Below are 16,242 nucleotides of genomic sequence, written 5' to 3'. Positions count from 1 at the left end.
CCAGTCAGGGCACATACCTAGGTTGCAAGTTCAATCCCCAGTCTGGTGGGTACTAGAGGCAACTGATCAATGGTTCTCTCTCCCCCTACCCACTTCCTCTCTCTCTAAAAATTAATAAAAACATATCCTCCGATGAGGATTTTAAAAATCCCACTGGCCTGGGGCAAAGGCCTCCTGAATAATACTAACAATGGCATCTTTCATTTAGTGCTTACTATGTGCCAAGAGTCATATTAAGCACAGTGGCTATTTATACATTAATCTTTAAAGATGGGTATTTATATTGTACCTGTATTATAGAGGAGGAATCAGACTCAGAGTAGTGAAGTAATGTCAGGCCAGTTTCACTTTAGAGCTCCCTCTCTTCCCCAGGGTAATTTACTGACCCTGGTCTCTTTTTCTAGACCCCTGGAAACATTAATTTCTTTCCTTGGTCTTTTACTACTCTCCTTTTCAAAACTACAAAAGCAGGGGTACAGTTATTCTGGAATGTTTAGAACTGTGGCAACCCAGGATTGTGGGAGAAAGTTGAGAACAGCAGGTCCTGGGTTCAAATTCTGACTCTGACACTTGCTAGCTCTGTCCCCTGTGTAAGCCTCCAATTCTGCACTGACAAACGGAGAAGTAGAAAACCTATGGTTATAAATACTATTCTGACAAAGTAGAATGCGTGGCACTTAGAGGACTTTCAGGCCCTTCTATTCTAAGAAGTCCTCACAGAGGAGTAAGGATGGTCTCAGAGCTAACACTTACTGCAGCAGGAGGAAAGGTGAAGAAGCGGCAGGCTACTGATATTCAAAATAGTCAACATACCAATGGCCCTTGGCCTGGTGCTCTGTTTCCCGTCTGTGCGATGGGAGTGAATGTAAAAGTCTGCCTCCGGTGGTTGCTGGACCACGCTGAGAAGCAGAAACACAAGCTGCCAGATAGAGAAGAGCTGAGACTGTGGTTCTCAGTCTAGTGTGCAGCAGTCTCTCCAGGCAGAGCGGTGTCGTGAGTGTGCGTAGATGGCTGTGCGTGGTTCAGTGTGTGTCAACATTTTGAAATTCTCAATAATTCCTGAACAGGGTCCTGTGTTTTCACTCGGCACTGGCCCCACCCATGATGTAGCCAGTCTTGTCTGGAAAATTTAGTAAGGCACAGCTAACTGGGACCACCTCCGGAGTTTCTGATTCAGTAGCTTTAGGAGGTAGCCACTCAAATTTGCACTTCTGACACTCCCAGGCCATGTTGGTGCCCTGGTCTGTGGACATACTGCCTGAGAACACGAGTGAGGCAGTGGCTGTGCATTAAATCACCAGGGAGGTGCCTGGGCTCCACCTTCCCCCAGGTCAGTGGAATTGCTATTTCTAATTTCAGGGGTTTTTTTTTGTTGTTTTTTTTAAATGTATGTTTATTGATTTCAGAGAGAGGAAGGGAGAGAGAGTGAGAGACATAGAAACATCAATGGTGAGAGAGTCGTCATTGATCTGGCTGCCTCCTGCACGTCCCCTGCTGGGTATCGAGCCCACAACCCCGGCATGTGCCCTGACCTGGAATCTAACCGCGATCTCCTGGATCCTAGGTCGATGCCCAATCGCTGAGTCACGCCCGGCCGGACCTAGCTTCAGGATTTTAAAGAGCTCGCTAAGTAACACTGAGAGCCACTGGGTTTGAGCAGAGAATCAAGATTTTTTCTCCAGAAAAGGAAGGCATTAGTGACCCACATGAACCTGGCCCCGGCCTAGACCACTTCTGGGGGGTGCATCAGAGAGGGTCAGGAGGTTGTATGTTCAGCCAGCACTTCAGATAAGTCTCATTCTGGGGTGACTTAGAGAAAATTGTTTGAAGTGGCATTTCTTCATCTTCAATGTGCACAGAAAGCACCTGGGATCTCGTTAGGAAGTGGTTCTGATTGGGTAGTGGATTCGCATGTCTTCGTCGCACCCTGGTGCAGGTTCAGGGTGGTAGAATGTGATGTTTGAACAGATCATCTCAGGGCCTCTTAGAGCAGCAAGGCCCCTAGACCAGCCACTCCCGAGGGAAACTGAGGGTCTGAATGAGGAGCTGTGTCAGATAAGCATCTTTCAGTTACAGGTAACAGATACAACAGTCCCGAGGAAGCCTGGCACAGTGCTTAAGGTGGAGATGACTTTTTGGCAATTGAATTGGTGATCGCCAGCCCACCTGCAATCAGAACAGTCACCAGCAAACTGGCTTCACCGGAGCACTGTCATAAATCATTCTTCAATTTCCACTGCCGAGACTGGCACAGCTAATCATGGCCACTAATTGCTACAAGCTTCTGCCTTCTGTTTTTATGCTTCCATATTAGCCTGGTTAGTATGCTTTGTGTCTGTTTATTTTATAGCCAAAAATACTTTTAATAGCCAAGTAAATTGAAAATGGACTTCACTACCATCTGACTTTACCAGAGTTTTATAACCATTCAATTAATGGTATCAGTAATCTTCCTTTATAATTAGGCAGTTATTGTTTGTCAGACACTTCTATTGACTAAAATAGTACCCAAAATCCATCTAGTCATATTTTGGGGGGTTCCAAATGGCAAACACACAAGTTTGGGGGCTGCCAGGATGGAGTGCCATGATTAGCTGGCTGTAAATACTGCCTGCAAATATATGGTTTACAATGGTGATAATGGGCATTTGTAGCTAACATAAATCTGAGCATTCCTGCTGACAGAGGAGAAATGGTTTTTCTTGGTTGCTAGGAAATCGAGTTAGTTCCTGAGTCTCACATGTGTCATTGCCTTCTTCCTGCAGCTGGCGGATTGTCACATGAGGGGATCACAGCCGTTAGCTGACACCCCAGAGCGAAGGTAGGGAGCATCAAGTCAAGTGCCCTCCCTCTTGGAGATGAAGTGGTGAGCTAGAGCTGTGTGTGGAAGGGAGTGGGGGATGCACAGCAGTGACGATCTGAAGGCTGATTTTTAATATCTGAAAACAATTGTAATCTCACGTGCTCAAGAATTTCTGCCAACTGTTATACTTTGAAAGGAGACAGATTGTTGATGTGTATGAGAAACTGGCAACTGGTAACATAACTCAAGTGGTCCTATTTCCATATCTATAACAATTAAGTCCCTGAAATATATTTCAGTATTTAATGAACACTTAAACTCCTCAAAAAAATAAATAAATATTCTCTGTTAGAAATAGTTCAAAAATCCAAGTATTCCCCATCACTGAAAAAGCAAAAAGACTATATAATTTCATGATGCAGGCACATTTGAATGAACCTTTAGTAAATTACCCAGCTAGATTTCTGACACTCCTGCGTGTCCAGAGCATGGACTCCGAACAGTGATTTCTTTTTCAAATATCTGCATACCTGCCAGCTTTCCAAAAACTGAATTCTGACAAAACATGAACTTTGAATTGTAGGTTTTTGAGATGTCAAGGGGCCCTCACTAGAGGTTTGCATACAGGGTCTTGTGGTTGCAGGGAAAAGCGTAGAGGGCGATGTGAGCTGGAGCAGAGCATGGTTTCTCTGACTTTAATCAGGGACTCAGAGCCTGGGTTCCCGCACTGCTGCTGCCCACTGCCAGCTGTGCGAGTCCTAGTTCAACCTCTGTGGTCTGTTCCCTCCTCTGAAATGGGAATAATAACGTTTGTTCACAGAGTTGTTGTGAAGATTAGGGATACCATGTAACATGTGTACCTGCTGCAGGGCAGGTGTGCAATGAGTGTTAGAGAGCATCTTCTCCTTCTCCTCTTCCCCAGACTCCACCCTTTTCCATTCAGTCTAGTAAATGCCAAATTCTGCAAAAGACCCAAAAATAAGGCCCCTTTCTCAAGGAGTTTTCAGTTTACTGGTTTGTTTACCTCCCCCAAAATATTATAGTTGGAAGAGATGGGGTCTTTCCTCAAATCTGTTTAAGGAGTCTTATGGAATTTTTATCATTGGGCCTTCCTAAAGTTACCTCTGAAAGTCTTACATATTATGTGACTACAGTAAATGTAAAAAGTATAACAATGGGTAATTGTCACCCCTGTATCATTCTTTTGACATTGTTTCTGTCAATACTGACTCTGACTAATATGTAGCTTGTAGGTAAACAGCAAGTTTGTATAAGAATCCTAGGATCTAATTTCAGAAGATGCAGACTCCAATCTCCTTGAAGTGGGAGGAGGAACCTCAAAGGAAGTGATTTAAATCATCCCAGTTCTGGGAGATTTGCTCACCTTCAACATAGAACCAGGATGACGAAGAACCAGGATGATGTAGAACCAGGATGACAGAGAACCAGGACGATGTAGAACCAGGGTGATGTAGAACCAGGGTAATGTAGAACCAGGGTGACATAGAACCAGGGTAACGTAGAAACAGGATGACAAAGAACCAGGATGACACAGAACCAGGGTGATGTGGAACCAGGATGACACACACCAGACCATCACTTGACCAGTTTCAAGGTCCTTGTCAGAATGGACTTTGCTGGCTGCATGTAGAGAACTTTCCAACCCCTTCCTCTTGATCTCTTTGTTCTGGTTTCCTTCTCTCTCCTTATAAAAACCTCTTCCTGCACTGAGATGTGGAGATGGGCTTTGGACAAGAGTCCCCCATCTCCTCAGGTGACCAGCACTTGAATAAACCTCTTTCCTTTTCCACCAGCACCTTTCTCATGAGTTTGGCTTTTGTGGTGGCAGGCGGCTGAATCTTGATTTCAGTTACTAAAGCAGAAACTGATTCAGTGGTTGAAGGGACTTAAAAGGAAGTGATTTAAGCCCTCACCAGGTAGATCAGTTGGTTGGAGCATTGTCCTGATATGCCAAAGAAGTGACTTAAATTTTGAGCAGTTTGCTGGTATTTATCCAGCCTTAGCAAAATAAGAATCATATTGATGAACACAGCCTTTTCCATTACTAGAAGCCTATTGCCTAATAGTTACAGAAAAATCACTCTCCCATCTTTATGGCATCAAAATATCCTGCTCATTTGTAAGAAACTGAGGGAGGTGCAGGGGGCAGGGTAGGCTGGGGTAGTCTGGAGAGGCAGGCGGACCACAGGGTAGATGGCTTTGTAAATCACTTGGAGGTGGTTATTCTTTAACTTAGGAGTGATGAAAAAGCATAAAGGAGTGTGAGTTGGGTGATTCACAAGGTCAGAAGATGTGAGAAAGTGACAGGGTAAGATGCAAGGACTAGGTTGTGTGAAGAGTTCATACTAATCACTGTGGGAGGGGAGTCTTCCTTTATAAGTGCCTGCTGCGTTGACTGCATGGGGTGCGGGAGCAACTGGAGGCACCTAGACAAGAGCCGACAGCTTAAGACTGGGAGTGACAGCCAGTAACACCCTGACGAGTACTCAGCTGTGACAAGCTGGACTGAGGAAGGAGGCTATACACTTGTAATTTATGTGCCTGTTTGAACCCTGGGCTTGCAAATAAATTTAGCTCTGGCCAACAGCCTAAGCAGGTGTGTCAGGCTGGAAGAAAGCCACAGAGGACAACCAGAGTGGAAACTGAGAACAGAAAAGCCACCATCCACCATCCTCTCTCCCCTCAGCATCCACCCCGCCCAGCCCCGGGGAGATGATACAAGGGAACAGGTCTTGGGATAGAGCTTAGTCTCCCCTTCCAAGCTACTAGTTCTTTTTTCAAGCTCACATTTACAAACTGTGAACTTGGGCAAATTATTCTCTCTGTAGCCTCAGTTTCCTCACTGTAAAATGGAAAGGTCAAAGCTATCTACCTTATAAGGATTAAATAACAATGTACATGTAAAACACTGAGGACGTAGCCTGACATTTGATAATCACTGTCAAGGTTTCTGCTGTTATTGCTGTCACAGTGACCTGCTACACCCTTTGGATACTGTTCATTCAACAAGTCATTCAGCACTCATCTTCTGTGAGTTAGATGCAAAGGATACAAAGATAAATAGCACACATGCTCTGTATTCCACGAGTTTTCCAGTATTTTCATTTAAACTGGAGCTTTAACTAATTTAACCCCAAAATGACAAAGAAAGTTGAGAATTTTTACATCTTGGTAAAGTCACAGACTGTTTTGTGCTGCTTCTTGTCCTGAATGCCAGTAATTTCCCTCTATCTTCCAAACAACCAATGAGGTAGGAACTATTATTGTCATGCCTGTTTTATACAGTAAAAAAAAAAAAAAAGCTCTTATTCACACAACTAATAAGGACAGAGGTGGGATTTAAAGCTACCTAACTCCAGAGCTGAGTGTCCAAGCCATTGTGTGTTATATATTGTGTCTTAGGGTAATAAAATGTGGGTGTCTAGTGTTAACCTGAAAATAAAAAGCCTTTCAAAGTGAGAAGCAACAAGCATTTATTTCAAAGCAAAGAACAGCTGTTTGGGGTACACTGATACAGGCAGAAGCCCAAATAGTCCTCTGATGAGGAGACAAAGACAATGGGTATCTTTGAGAAGGGGAAAGAACAATTACATCAGTAGAAGGAAGAAATTTCTATTGATGCAGATAACATAGTGATGTTAGTTCTAAATAATGTTTTTAATTTTCAGTCCATAGTCACTAGTCTAGTAATCATAATATCTGCTTTCTTGTTATCTTTGCAAACAGTTCTTTGAGGCATGAGGTTGCTTAGACACAATCCAAAGGTTATTTTTCCTTGTTTTAACATCCTAAAGGTTTGAGACATAAGAGAGGCAAGGCAGCTCCTCTGGCATAACAGCTCTGGCTCCATTTTAAAGTGACTCCGTTTATACATTTTTTGGCACTAGGCAAGGAGAAGCTGGCATAAATTGCATGAAGACTAATTAAGCAAGGTATTTTTAAGAGCAGGGACTAAGACAAATTGGAGAGGGTCAGCCAGGGAAAATGGTGACGCTCTTCATAAGTTTAATGTATTCTGTCTGGATGCAAGAAGTCAAATAAGTAATTTCTCAAGGTACAGTACTGACTGCACACCCCTGGACACATGCCATTCTGCCTCGGCAGGGCCTGGAGTTCAGATGTTACTACCTTTGATTAACCCTGGAAACCTAACGGCACAAAGAGACCCTCTCAGCAAGTACCAAACAAACAAAATGCCCTCCCTATAACTAACTGGGCAGTTCTGACCACTGGGTGGGCTTTAATAGACCAACTATTAGTCTGGGAACGAGGCAAGGAGATGAAAAGCTTAGACCCTGAGGGTTCCAGTTGGTTGCAGTTAGGAGCAGCACTGCCTTCTCCCAAGGGTGTTTGGAAATGTACGGAGGCAGCTCTGGTTGTCCCAGTGACTGAGAGGCCCCATTGTCATTTAGTGGGCAAGGGCCAGGGCTGCTAAACATCCTGTTCCATGTGCCAGTTCCATCCAAAGAATTGTCCTACCCCAAATACCCTGTTGAGAAATCATGGTAGACATTTTCAGGTACCAAACCCCCCATTAGCCACTACCCATGGCCATGTGACTGTGCTGAGTAGATGGAACCAGCGCTGATTGTAGAGCTGAGAGTAGTGACACTGGCCGCCTACTCCTTGACTCAGTTTCCAGTTAGAGTGAGATCAGCTTCCCTCTTAGCTTGCTCAGGCTGCCATAACAAATTACTATAGACTGAGTGGCTTAAACAAAATACACTTATTTTCTCATAGTTCTGGAAGCTGGAAAGCTGAAGATCAAAGTTCTGGCCGACTGGTTACTGGCCTGCAGGTGGCTGTCCCCTTTCTCTGTGCACAAAGGACCTCCTCTTCTTGTGTGTCACCTGAGACTGCTAACCCTATCACAAGAGCCCTGCTCTCGTGACCTCTTCTAAGCCTAATTACCACCCAAAGACCCTGTAAAGTCAAGAATCCTGGCTAAAAAGCATGTAACCATAGGACTCAGCCATAAATCCAAATTCAGAGATTTTAGGAGAGAGGTGCTAATGGCAAAAATGTCTAACGCAACAGAATTCTTCAACATGGATTAAGTGAAATGGTGGTGGAAATTCCAGTGGTTTTCAGCACATGGCTGTGGCACAGCTTCATGGAAGTTAAGCTCTGAGGTGCTCACGCAGTTTATGATTATAGAAAATAATAAATTTAAGAGCTTTTATGATGGTGTTCAGTAAGGTTTTCATTCAAGAAGAATGAAGCTTGAGGTGGGACCCTCCCAGGCTCTGTGGCTGGTGAAGTCTTTTGAAGCCTCCTGCCATGCTCTGGCAAGTGAGGGCGGGGCTCTTTCTGTCTTCTCAGTAGACCATCACACACTGTGCACAAGTCTCATCAGGGATATAGGATTCCACACCAAGGGAAGCTGTTCTTTTCTCTTTCTCAAATCCATGCATCAAGATTCTGTATTAACACCCTTGTGGTGCCTACTCATGTGAGCCCAAATTTAATTGTTTTCAAATGATGGAGCCTCCATTCAAACTTGCTTCAGCAAGAAATAAAATTAACTAGCTTATGTCATGGGAAAACCCAGAAGTGCTTTGGCCTCAGGCACATGTAGATTCAGTCATTTCAGTAATGTCATCAGTAGGTACCAGCTCCTCTCTGCTTCTCAGTATCTCTTCACTTTATTCCACCTACACTGGCTTCATGCTCAGGGTGGCTGTTCCATTGTCAGGACAGGATGGCCATGGCCACACCAGCTTGGCGGTGCCTGGTCCTTATGATCTCGGGAGTGCCAACAAAAGTTCCAGGGAGGCTGTGATTGGTCTAGTTTAGTTCGGGGCCTTGAACCCATCACTGTGGCCAGGAGGTAAATGTCTCTCACGGGAGCACTGCTTGGCTCAGTGCCACCGGAACCTCACAACCTGAAAATTGGAATTGAGGCAAATGCTGTGAGGTCCTCAACCATAAGGCCTGGCACCCACCATTCCTGCACCCATGCCTGCCTGGAGCTCCCACTAGAGAGTGGGGCATGCTCTGCCATGCACAGAACATGGCAGAACTGTCAGGGAGTTAATGCCCCTGGGAGCAGCCCTCAGCTGATGGCACAGAGGAACTGGTGGGAAAATACCCTGACTTCCTCTCCACCCCCCTTGCTGTCTGGCAGAGGTTCCCAGCTGGACTGAGCAACATTAACATGCACTCTGTTGGCTTCTGGGTCTCTCTCGTGTCACTTCTCCACTCCCAGGCTGGGGCCTCCTGCAGTTGTCTTCAAAACAAACTACTATGGTCAAGTGCTAGCCTTTGATGACTTCCAAGGGAACCCAAACTAAGACAGAGATGCTGGGGACTCAAAATGCTCCTAGCATCAGACTGACTGTAGAGGTTCCTGCTGTCACAGAGAGGTATTTCTTACCTAGTGTTAGGGATTTACATATTCTTAAAAGTATATATGGTGTTACTTCAGGTCCTCTGAGGAATAGATGCCTAGATGGGATTAATATGCAAGGATTTTACATGGAAAAGACACAGGCGAGAGAACCGAGATGGAAAAGCCTAGGAGAGCCATCAGACTGCAACGCCGGTCTGATTCCAGTGAGGGTGAGAGAAATGGAAGTGTGGATACAAGAGTCCTAGAATTCAGCCATCAGAGGAGTTCACGTCTCCGGGAGTGGATCTGCCTTAGTGTCCCCACTCTGTCACTGGCTGGGAGCAGTCTGTGGGAAGTGTGGCTCTGGTGCAAATGTGGGAATGGATATCAGAGCTCAGTAGCTGGGGCCTGAGGCCAAAGCACTTCTGGGTTTTCCAATGACTGGCCAGTTCCAGTCCCTGTAGTCTGCAAGGCACACTATTCCACACTTTCAGAGAATTAAGAGGCTTTGCCATATCATTCTGCATCTGAGCCTCAGAAAGCCTCTTGGTTGGGGCTCAAATAATAGCATATCCATGAAAGCCAGTGCTTTCTTTAAAAAAAAAAAAAAGTATAACAAGAACCAGCAGGATTCAGGCCCCAGGAGCACAGACATTGGTGATACTAATGCTCCTATCACAGAGGATCTGGCTGGTGGTGGAAAGTAGGCAGTGGCAAAGCCCGTGCGGTGCGATGGCTCCTCTGTTCTCTGCAGGCCTGACTGGGGCAAAAACCCCAACCCCAGGCTTTGCTTTCATTTTTAACTAAGTCCTCTTGGATGAATGCATATTTGAAAGTGTAGCAGGTCCTCAAACAACATCATTTTGTTCAACGTTGTTTCATTCAATGTTGCTTGGTTAATGAGATGCCATAGAAACTTACTGTGTTTTTTTTCTTGGACAAATATCTTTATTTAAGAAATCAAGCTGAGAGATTCCAAATGGCGGCAGATTAAGTGGAAGGTACACTGACACTCTCCCAGGACCAAACTGGAATTACAACTAAAATATAGGAAAACCATACTGAAAAATCAACTGAAGACGAACTGGACAGCACTCTCATAACCAAGGACCTAAAGTGGAGATGGCATAGAGACTGGTAGGAAGTGCGGAGGTGTGAGAGGGCTGGCTGGGCTCCCACAGGCAGCAGCTGAAGGTCCTGAGGGAGATCTCAGCTGTGGGGGTTCCCACTGAGAACGCTGGGGCCTAAACCCCAGGCTTGGCTCCCCAGCCCAGAGACCAGAACTGAGAAAGGTGCCCACATAACATCTGGCTGTGAAAAGCAGCCTGGTTTCTTTCTGCCAGGGAGAGATGGCTAGAAATGCAGGCCCCCTCTTAAAGAGCCAACTCACAAAGTTTCATGTGTAGCTACTCAGCTTGGGTTCCAGTGGAGGGAGGGCAGAGAGGACTGGAGCTGTCTGAGGAGAATCTAGGGTTGTGGGCTCTGGAGATTGAGATCAGAAGGCACCCATTTGAATTCCTGTGCTGAGCCATTCCCCCATACAGCAGAGGGCATCTTTCTCAGGCAGACATTTACCTTCCAAGCACCTTTTGTCTGGGCGGTGGTGGGGGGGGGGCAATTGCCCCACCCCACTGGAAAACCTCTAGCCCCACCCTGTGGAGTTTCTATAGCCTGAAGCTCATTAAGACACCAAATAATAGCCTCTGTGTGCTTTGTGTTTGCCTGATTTGCTTCTGGACCCAGGGCTTGGAAAAGCAGACCTTGGTGCACATCTTGGTCCTATCTAAACACACCCAGCCCCAGCAGAGGGAGCCACAAGCTGTGGAGTGTGGAAAGCTTCAAACAGGGTTCTCAAGTCCAGTCACAAACAGTGTCTGACATTGGCCTGCACCAGAGACCATCCAAAAGACTTGGAGTCCTAGCATATCTAACTAATACATAGAAACAAATCCAAACAGGCAGCCAAAATGGGGAGACATAAAAAAAAAAATACCCCAAATGAAAGAACAAAAGAATTCTCCAGAACAGCTATCTGTAGAGTTCAGAATACTGATCATAAGGATGCTCAACAGCATGAGAAAAGAAGTGGAAACTATGAAGGAAATTAAGAATGACATAGAAATACAAAAAACATTGGGGAGGGAGGGAAGATTGCGGCACTCTGACAAGAAGCAGAACACCCTGGCTCCCAGCTACAGACTCGATTTACTGCTAAAATACTGCATAACCAGCTTGGAAAAACGAGAAATATACCTTAGTGGACATATTTCGAGTAAGGAGCACTGAAGAAATATCACAGAGTGTGGTAAGATAGGGGGGCCATAGAAAGGGGGAGTCACCCTGAAGCCAGTGCTGGGCTCCAAGGCCCAAAGGTTAGAGGCTGCAAAGCTCCCTCCCCTTGGGAGTGTGCACTGGCGTCCAAAAACTGGAATCTGAAACCTGGAGAGGAGGAGAAGGGAAGGAAAGGCCATGCAGAACGGGCAGAGGGAGCCAGGGGAACAGTGTGCCTGTGAGTAGGGAACCGTGCCTTCCCATTGAAACAACACATCTAATGGCAGCACACAGGAGAGGAGTCTTTCATCCCTGGTGCTGACTGGGTGCTGACTGTGGGAAAGGCTGTCCCACAGTGTGTGGCTTCCCAACATAAAGAGGCCAGAAGGCAGCACTGAGCAGCCACTTACAGGGACCCTCTGCTTTCCTGTAAGGCATTGTGCAGAACCCCAGAAAGCATTTGAACTGTGTGGTGCAGGGAAAGAGAAGAGAGCCCTCCCGCTGCCACAGAGGGTCTGGAACTGCCGGTGGGGCACATTGGGACTCCAGCCACCAGAGCTGCAGGTGGGGTGGATTGGGACTCCAGCTGCCTGTGTGGCGAATCGAGGATTTTTGACCTGCTCTGAGGGGAGCTGGGATAGCTGAAAGGAGCTGACCCAGCTTTACTGAGATCAGCTGTACAGAAGATCTGCATAGGGCTGACTTTGTAACCCCTCCTGCTTGGTTCAGAGGCAAGGGGGCAGCAGGACCTCGCAGGGCGGGTTTTTTGCCTGTGTGTTGCTGTGTGTGTTTTTGAGTTTTTGATTGCTGAATGGGAGTCCATCTTCCTGGATTGCATTGGGACAGCAGACCAGCAAAAACTGGGATTTGTGTCTGTGTAGTGGAGAGTATGAAATGATCACCCTGTGAGATCAGCCAACCAGATCTAGGAAGGGAGGGGCGGAACCCGCCTGCCTCTCATGCAGGTTAGGAGCACCACATCCAACAGGAAAGGGGCTGATCCAGCTCACTGAGGCCCCAGATACCCCCACAGGGCACAGTCCTGAGGGGGAAGGGAGAGTAGCTCACAGGACAACAATACAAAAATAAGACTCTTGTTTGGGAACTGGAGGAAAAGCTTAAAACCCCTTCTGGGGGCTGGGCAGACAATGCGGAATTTTTTTTTTAATCGAACCCACTGAGCCCAAGCCACTGAAACTGCCCATACAGAAAAGGCAACAGATGGGATTTAATCTGAACCTGCAGCAGTCTGTTGTATGGGGAACTAGAATTGGAGGACAGGGTAGAGACTGAGAAGCTGGCTTTGAAGCAGAAACTAACTTCCCCACAGTGAGTGCCTGACAGTGAAGCCTCTAAGTAAAGGGGAGCATATCCCGAGCTACACTAGCTGGCCTGCATCCTAAAGACTCTTCAGAAGACTCTGGAGAAAGATCAGGCAACCGCAAAGGGGAGGCAAAATAGCTGAAAAGAGGAGAGCCTCACATCAGTCAACTACCTAAGGACACCAGAGCCAAACCTAGACAGCTCCTGACATCAGCTGACACAAGTACCTCCCAGGAGACCTGAAATCAGCATACAAAACAGTGAGCCGCAGATGACATAAGCTGCCCAGATGAAACTCACCTGATTGACTTATTTTTAGAAAAAAGAGAGAAAAAAAAATTATTTTTGAATTTTTTGTTTTTAATTTTTAATTAATTTTGTTTTGCTTTGCTTGTTTTTTATGTTTGTTTTTTATGTATGTTTGTTTTTTATGTTTGTTTTTGTTCTATTATCAAGATTTTCTTGATATTCCCTGCTTTATTGCTGGGATATTATCACTATAACCAAAAAGTTTACTGCTTTTCTCTATTGTTTCCCCCCTATCTCTTACTGGACTCCCTCCTTGTCCTTCATTTACCTCTCTCTTTTTGTTCCATTGGCATAACTTTATTTTTCCTTTCTTTTCTTTCTCTCCCCTTTTATTCTCTGTCTTCCTGTCTTTCTGTTTGTTTGTTTCTTTTTGTTTGTCTCTTTATTTTGTTTTTATTTTTTTCTTTTCCAACTATTTTCCTATTCCTAACGCTCTGTGGTCAATTTTTTTTCTCACCTTTTTTTCAGAATCTTTTCTCTGCCCGTTTTCTCTCCCAGTAGCTTCCCTATTTTTATTTTAAAATTTTTTCTTTAATATTAGCAATAATATCCTTCTCTCTCTCTTTTTCTTTGTTTTTTTGTTTTTTATGGCTTGAACATTTGTGTTCTCGCTTTGCTCTCCCAATTCTACTTTCTTCTGGGATGTTTTCATTGTGATTGTCAGGAAATTTGGTAAGATACTGCTTGTTACGTGGCAGTTTGGTTGTGTTTTTTTTTTTTTTTTGCTTCCCAGCACCTGTACAACTACTCATTCAGCTTGGTTGAGGCTGAGCAACACAGATAGCCAACCTGAGAGGAGAGTCCTCCCAAGAATAGGTCAACAACAATCTAGACCCAAACACAACAGAAGAACCCAAAGAACCCAGAAGAGGGACACCCACAAAGGGACATATCTAGAGCAAATAGCTCAGAAGTATAAGGAAAACACACCTCTGGGCTCCACTGGACATACACTACAAAGTCCCTCCCCACAAGACTGGGAGACAGCAAATATATCTAATATACAGATACAAACACCAAGAGCCACCAAAATGGGGAAACAAAGAAACAACCCCCAAACAAAAGAAAAGGAAAGATCGCCAGAAAAAGACCTTGATGAGATGGAGTTAAGCAAGTTATCAGAAATAGTGTTCAGAGTAATGGTTATAAAGATGCTCAAGGAAATTAATGAGAACAACAAGACACTTAATAGAAAGGTTGAGGGACTTAGTGAAAACATGAAAAAAGAGATAAATATAAAAAATAAGAGCCAGGCAGAAATGAAGAATACTATATCTGATATCAAGAATATGCTAGAAGGAATTAAAAGCAGGCTCAATGAAGCAGAAGATAGAATAAGTGTCTTAGAAGATACGGTAGAAAAGAAACATTCAATCAGAGCAGCAAAAAGAAAAAGCACTTAAAAAACATGAGGACAGTCTAAAGGAGCTTTGGGACAACATGTAGTGAAACAACATTTGCATCATAGGACTGCAGAGGGGGAGGAAAGTCATCAAGGGATAGAGAACCTGGTGGAGGAAATAATGATAGAAAATTTCCCTAAGCTGGTGAGGGAGAAAGCCACACAAGTCCAGGATGCACAGAGGGTTCCAAACAAGAGAGACCCAAAGAGACCCACTCCAAGACACATCATAATTAAAATGGCAAATGTCAAAGACAAAGAGAGAATATTAAGGGCTGCAAGAGAGAGACAAGCAGTGACCTACAAGGGAACCCTCATAAGGCTGACAGCTGATTTCTCAACAGAAACACTTCAGGTCAGAACGGAGTGGTAGGAAGTTCTCAAAGTACTGAAAAGCAAGAAACTACAACTGAGACTGCTTTATCCAACAAGGCTATCTTTAAAATTGAAGGTGAAATAAAGAGCTACCCAGACAAAAGAAGGCTAAAGGAGTTCAATACCACCAAAGTGAAACTGCCTCCTTTAAGAAAAGGAAGAAATATTGAGAGAAAAGTACATCAGCATAAAGGGGGAAAATGGCATTAAATAAGTGTATATCAATAGTAACCTTAAATATAAACCAAATAAATGCTCCAATCAAAAGACATAGGGTAGCTGAATGGATAAGAAATCATAACCCAAATATATGTTGTCTACAAGAGACCCACCTGAGAGCAAAAGATTCACACAGGCTGAAAGTGAAGAGATGGGAAAAAAATATTCCAGGCAAATGGAAACCAAAAAAAGCTGGAGTAGCAATACTTTATTTCTGACAAAATAGATTTCAAAATAAGGAATATAACATGAGACACGGAAAATCACTAGATAATACTAAAGGGATCTATTCAATAAGCAGAAATAACCCTTATAAATATATATGCACCCAATAGAGGAGTACCTAAATATATAAAAAATTTCTTCCTGGGCTTTAAGGAGGAGATCGACAGCAACACAATCATAGTGGGGGACTTTAACACTCCACTGTCATTATTGGACAGATCATCAAGACAAAAATTAGCAGGGAAACAGAGACCTTAAATGGCACACTAGACCTACTGGATTTAACTGACATTTACAGAACATTTCATACCAAAGCAGCAGAATACACATTCTTCTTGAGTGTTCAGACGACATTCCTCAAAATGGACCACATGATAGGACACAAAGCAAGTCTACAAATTCAAGAAGATTGAAATCATGTCAAGCATCTTCTCAGGTAACAATGGCATGAAAATAGAAATCGACCACTGCAAAAAAACTCAAAAATATTCAAACACATGGTGCTTAATAACATGTTATTAAACAATGAATGGGTTACCAATGAGATCAAGAAAAAAATCAGACACTTCCTGGAAAAAAGCCAAAATGAACAGGCAACAACCCCAAATCTATGGGACACAGCGAAAGCAGTCCTGAGAGGAAAGTTCATAGCAGTACAGGCCTACCTCAAGAAACAAGAAAAAGCTCTACTAAACCTTATAATACAACAACTAAAAGATTTAGTAAGAGAACAGCAAGAAAGGTCCCAAGGAAGTAGAAGGAAGGAAATAATAAAGATCAGAGCAGAAATTAATGGCATAGAGACTAAAACAACAATACAAAAATCAATGAAACCAAGAGCTGGTTCTTTGAGAAGATAAACAAGAGTGATGAACTTTTAGCCAGACTCGCCAAGAAACAAAGAGAGGACTCAGATAAATAAAATGAGAAATGAAAGAGGCGATATAACAACTGACCCAACAG

At 44.2% G+C, this 16,242-nt stretch overlaps 1 long non-coding RNA gene across 1 annotated transcript in view; it reads left to right on the top strand.

Moving 5' to 3' along the window:
- Window positions 1-2,087: 2,087 nt before the first annotated feature.
- LOC308567863 overlaps window positions 2,088-16,242 on the top strand; it is a 57,362-nt gene continuing 43,207 nt past the window's right edge. The window contains exons 1-2 of the long non-coding RNA XR_014000393.1: window positions 2,088-2,318; window positions 2,766-2,821. This is a non-coding gene — a long non-coding RNA (uncharacterized lncRNA). The remainder of the gene's footprint in view (window positions 2,319-2,765; window positions 2,822-16,242) is intronic.

The sequence above is a fragment of the Miniopterus schreibersii genome, assembly GCF_964146895.1.
Source record: "Miniopterus schreibersii genome assembly, chromosome: 15".
Lineage (NCBI taxonomy): Eukaryota > Metazoa > Chordata > Mammalia > Chiroptera > Miniopteridae > Miniopterus > Miniopterus schreibersii.
Note: the sequence above shows the minus strand (reverse complement) of the source record. Positions and strands in the feature narration are given on the sequence as shown.